Genomic DNA, 5,741 nt, shown 5'->3' on the forward strand with positions numbered 1-5,741 from the left:
CCCCAGGCCGAGCGGGCCGGTGCGGAGGGAAGGTGGCGGCGGCCACGTGGCGTCTCGGCACTGGTTGCAGGGCGGCGGCAATCTCGTTCGGTGAGGCCGGACGTGTCCGGTGGCGGCGGGGGATGTTTCTAGGGTTTGGACTGAGCGAAAAATTCAGAGGGGATCACATATTTATAGGTAGAGGGAGTTTGGAGTGTCAAAATGAGGTGTGGTTTTCGCCCACACGATCGTGATTCGACGATGGAGGACATGGAGATGGTTTAGATGGGTTATTGGGCTGGTTTGGAGAGGTGTTGGACTGCAACACACAATGGGCTTTAGCGGTTAGCCGGTTAGCCGTTTGAGCATCAAACGGCCTCCAAATGGAACAAAATTTGATAGAGGTCTACCAGTGGTATACCAAGGCCACTTGGCAAATCTCAGTCCATTCCGAGAACGTTAAACTCCCGCTCACGAAAAGAGACAAGAGGGTGCACCGGGTGCATGTGGGAGTGTCGGATTGTGAAACGGACAACGGGGAAAATGACCAGATGCATGAGACGAACACGAATGCAAATGAGATGCACATGATGACATGATATGAAAAGCATGGCATGAAAAAAATGTAAAACAAATACAAAAAACCCAACCACGAAGAGAATAACATATCGCATCTCCGGAAAAGGCAAGAGTCGGAGTTACAAATATGGCAAGTTACATCCGGGGCGTTACAATGAGCCACAACAATTTTAGATTCATAGCCATAAAAAGAATCAGATTCAACCAAAGTAATTATCTCAGGATTGACAGAAAAATCATAATCCTTATCAGAAATACAGATAGGTGAAGTAGCAAAAGCAGGGTCATATTTCATTCTAGCATTCAAAGATTTTTCTTTCAGCTTAGCTAACAATTTCTTAAAATCATATCTATCTTTGCAAGCTAAAAGATCTCTAGCAGTTTCTTCATCCATAACATAACCCTCAGGCACAACAGGCAATTCATATCTAGGGGGAGAATCTTCATCATCACTTTCATCAATATTATCAGTTTCAATAATTTCATTCTCTCTAACCCTAGCAAGTTGTTCATCAAGAAATTCACCTAATGGCACAGTATTATCAAGCATAGAAGTAGTTTCATCATAAGCATCATGCATAGCAGAAGTGGCATCATCTATAACATGCGACATATCAGAATCAATAGCAGGTGTAGGTGTTGCAAGTTTACTCAAAACAGAAATTGAATCAAGTGCAGAGCTAGATGGCAGTTCCTTACCTCCCCTCATAGTTGAGGGAAAAATCTTGGTTCTTTCATCTTTCAAGTTCCTCATAGTGATCAACAGATATAAATACCAAGTGACTCAAAGAATAGAGCTATGCTCCCCGGCAACGGCACGAGATAATAGTCTTGATAACCCACAAGTATAGGGGATCACAACAGTTTTCGAGGGTATAGTATTCAACCAAAATTTATTGATTCGACAAAAGGGGAGCCAAAGAATATTCTCAAGTATTAACAGTTGAGTTGTCAATTCAACCGCACCTGAAAGACTTAATATCTGCAGCAAAGTATTTAGTAGCAAACTAATATGGAAGTAGCGGTAATGGTGGCAAAAGTAACAGTAGTAGTTTTGTAATGACTGTAGCAGTGGCCACGGAAAAGTAACTAAGCAAAGATCAATATGTGAAAAGCTCGTAGGCAATGGATTAGTGATGGATAATTATGTCGGATGCGATCCCTCATGCAACAGTTATAACATAGGGTGACACAGAACTAGCTCCAGTTCATCAATGTAATGTAGGCATGTATTCCGAATATAGTCATACGTGCTTATGGAAAAGAACTTGCATGACATATTTTGTCCTACCCTCCCGTGGTAGTGGGGTCCTATTGGAAACTAAGGGATATTAAGGCCTCCTTTTAATAGAGTATCGGACCAAAGCATTAACACTTAGTGAATACATGAACTCCTCAAACTATAGTCATCACCGGGAGTGGTCCCGATTATTGTCACTTCGGGGTTACCGGATCATAACACATAGTAGGTGACTATTGACTTGCAAGATAGGATCAAGAACTCACATATATTCATGAAAACATAATAGGTTCAGATCTAAGATCATGACACTCGTGCCCTAGTGACAAGCATTAAGCATAGCAAAGTGATAGCAACATCAATCTCAGAACATAATGGATACTAGGGATCAAACCCTAACAAAACTAACTCGATTACATGATAAATCTCATCCAACCCATCACCGTCCAGCAAGCCTACGATGGAATTACTCACACACGACGGTGAGCATCATGAAATTGGTGATGAATGATGGTTGATGATGACGACAGCGACGGATTCACCTCTCCGGTGCCCCGAACGGACTCCAGATCAGCCCTCCCGGGAGAGATTAGGGCTTGGCGGTGGCTCCGTATCGTAAAACGCGATGAATCCTTCTGTCTGATTTTTTCTCCCCGAATGTGAATATATAGAGTTGGAGTTGAGGTTGGTGGAGTCTCAGGGGGCCCATGAGGCAGGGGGCGCGCCCTCCACCCTCGTGGACAGGGTGTGGGGCCCTGGTATTGATTATTTCGCCAGTATTTTTTATAAATTCCAAAAATATTCTCCGTGAAGTTTCAGGTCATTCCGAGAACTTCTATTTCTGCACAAAAATAATACCATGGAAATTCTGCTGAAAACAGTGTCAGTCCGGGTTAGTTCCATTCAAATCATGCAAGTTATAGTCCAAAACAAGGGCAAAAGTGTTTGGAAAAGTATATATGTTGGAGACGTATCACCCCCCCCCCCCACACACACACACACACTTTGAGTCGGTGGGAGGGGGCATCTCACCAAGGCGTATTGTAAGACTGACCAAGAAGAATCACCACCTTGGTCGTATAACCTCTCTTGTTTTTGGGTCAAAGTCATGCATGGACGTCCACAAATAGGCTAGCTTGTCGCCGATAACCACGCGAGGGAGTGCCTGAAGACAACCACTGCATGCATGTGGCCCTAACATATGTATGACTTGTCATGTGGTGTTTGAATATACCCAAATGCACAACTTTGATGTGGCAACGTGCTTTTGGAACCAGAAAGTCCCCACACGGAGCGAGGGTTCACGTCGAGTAGGGCCCTGAAAGTGGGAATGGGCGCGAGCTCGATCGCACACGAGACGTACCCAGGTTCGGGGCTCTCCGGGGATATAACACCCCTAGTCCTACTCTACGGGGGTCTCTGCATGATGACTATGATCAGATGGTGGCTACAAGGTTGCTCCTTGAGCTGTATTGCTAGAGGAGGAAGAAGGGCAAGGCTAGCTCTCTTGCTTCTCCTAGCTATGGTGTGTGTGTGAGAGTGGCGTGTGTGTTGAACCCTTTGCATGAGTGAGCCTAGGGGTTTATATAGGCCTACTGAAAGTGCAACTATCCCTGGGTGGTTTTGGTAATTCCTAACAACATATAGTTCATTGAGCTAATGCTATTTCAAGATAAACATTTCAGGAAAGCTCAATGATTGGCATGGCATGGATGAGAAAAGTGGATCCTTAAAAATGCTAAGGATAAAAGATTGGCTCAAGCTCAAAGCACAAGACTCCACAATTTCTATTTTAGTGATCCAAGATCACATTGAGTGTATAGGAAAAGCCAATACTATTAAGAAGGGATGAGGTGTTGCTTAATGAGGTGCTTGCTCAAAGTGCTTAGTGATATGCTCCAAAACCCTCAACTACTTTCTCACATCCACACATGTCCCAAACCAAAAGTCAAACTCGGCCCCACCGATTCTTTCTATCCGGCGCCACCGAGTTTAGTTGACATAGCCACTGCCAAAAACCCTAGTCTTTTTGGTCTCACCGATAGGGATCTCGGTCTCACCGAGATGGGATTGTAATCTCTCTGTTTCCCTTCGTAACGTTTCGGTCAAACCGAGATGAGCGATCGGTCCCACCGAGATTGCAATGTAAACTCTCTGTTTCCCTTTCGTAACACTTCGGTCCAACCGAGATGAGCGAGTCGGTCCCACCGAGTTTGCCTGACCAACTCTCTGTTAGTCCATTACCAAAATCGATCTCACCGAGTTTGTGTAATCGGTCTCACCGAGATTACCTTATGTCCTAACCCTAACGAAATCGGTCCCACCGAGTTGACATGTCGGTCCCACCGAGAATCCTAACGTTCACATTTTGAACTAAATCGGTCTGACTGAGTTTCATGATTCGGTCCCATCGAGTTTAGTGATTTGTGTGTAACGGTTAGATTTTGTGTGGAGGCTATTTATACCCCTCCACCCACTCTTCATTCATGGAGAGAGCCATCAGAACATGCCTACACTTCCAATACATATTTTCTAAGAGAGAACCACCTACACCTATGTTGAGGTCAAGATATTCCATTCCAACCACATAAATCTTGATCTCTAGCCTTCCCCAAGTTGCTTTCCACTCAAATATCCTTTCTACCAAATCCAATCCTATGAGAGAGAGTTGAGTGTTGGGGAGACTATCATTTTGAAGCACAAGAGCAAGCAGTTCATCATCAACACACCATTTGTTACTACTTGGAGAGTGGTGTCTCCTAGATTGGCTAGGTGTCACTTGGGAGCCTCCAACAAGATTGTGGAGTTGAACCAAGGAGTTTGTAAGGGCAAGGAGATCGCCTAATTTGTGAAGATCTACCCAAGTGAAGCAAGTCCTTCGTGGGCGACAACCATGGTGGGATAGACAAGGTTGCTTCTTCATGGACCCTTCGTGGGTGGAGCCCTCCGTGGACTCGCGCAACTGTTACCCTTCGTGGGTTGAAGTCTCCATCAACGTGGATGTACGATAGCACCACCTATCGGAACCACGGATAAAAAATCTCCGTGCTAACACTGCATTTGCTCCCTCAAACTCATCCATTTACCTTCATATGCAATTGTTTTACATTCTGCTGCTATACTCTCAGAATTGCATGTGTAGGTTGATTGCTTGACTTGTGCTATGTTGCTAAAATCTGCCAAGAACTAAAATTGGGAAAAGGCTAGATTTTTATTTGGTCAAGTAGTCTAATCCCCCCCTCTAGACATACTTTCGATTCTACAAGTGGTATCAGAGCTTTGGTCACCATTTGCTTTGATTTCCATAGCTTTTGGTGGTCATAGCCTTGGTTTCACAACCTAGGAGAGTATGGCGTCTAGCGAGGGAAATTACCACCGTAGAGGTCCTTACTTTGATGGTACAAATTTTGCTAGTTGGAAGCATAAGATGAAAATGCATATTCTCGGACATAACCCCACCGTTTGGGCTATTGTGTATATTGGCTTGCAAGGTGAATTCTTTGACGGGAGAGAACCAAACCGTGAAGCTACCGCGGAAGAGTTGAAGATGCTACAATACAATGCTCAAGCTTGTGATATTCTCTTCAATGGATTGTGCCCCGAAGAATTCAACAAAATCAGCCGTCTTGAGAATGCAAAGGAAATTTGGGATACTTTGATTGATATGCACGAAGGTACCGACTCCGTCAAGGAATCCAAATTGGATGTGCTTCAAAGTCAACTTGACAAGTTCAAAATGAAGGATGGTGAAGGTGTCGCTGAAATGTATTCTAGGCTTGCTCTCATCACAAATGAGATTGCCGGCTTAGGAAGTGAAGAGATGACCGACAAATTTATCATCAAGAAGATCCTAAGAGCCTTGGATGGAAAATATGATACCATGTGCACATTGATCCAAATGATGCCCAATTACAAAGATCTCAAGCCAACAGAAGTCATTGGA

Source organism: Triticum urartu, chromosome 6A (genome assembly GCF_056163025.1).
Source record: "Triticum urartu cultivar PI428250 chromosome 6A, HENAU_Tu73, whole genome shotgun sequence".
NCBI classification, from domain to species: domain Eukaryota; kingdom Viridiplantae; phylum Streptophyta; class Magnoliopsida; order Poales; family Poaceae; genus Triticum; species Triticum urartu.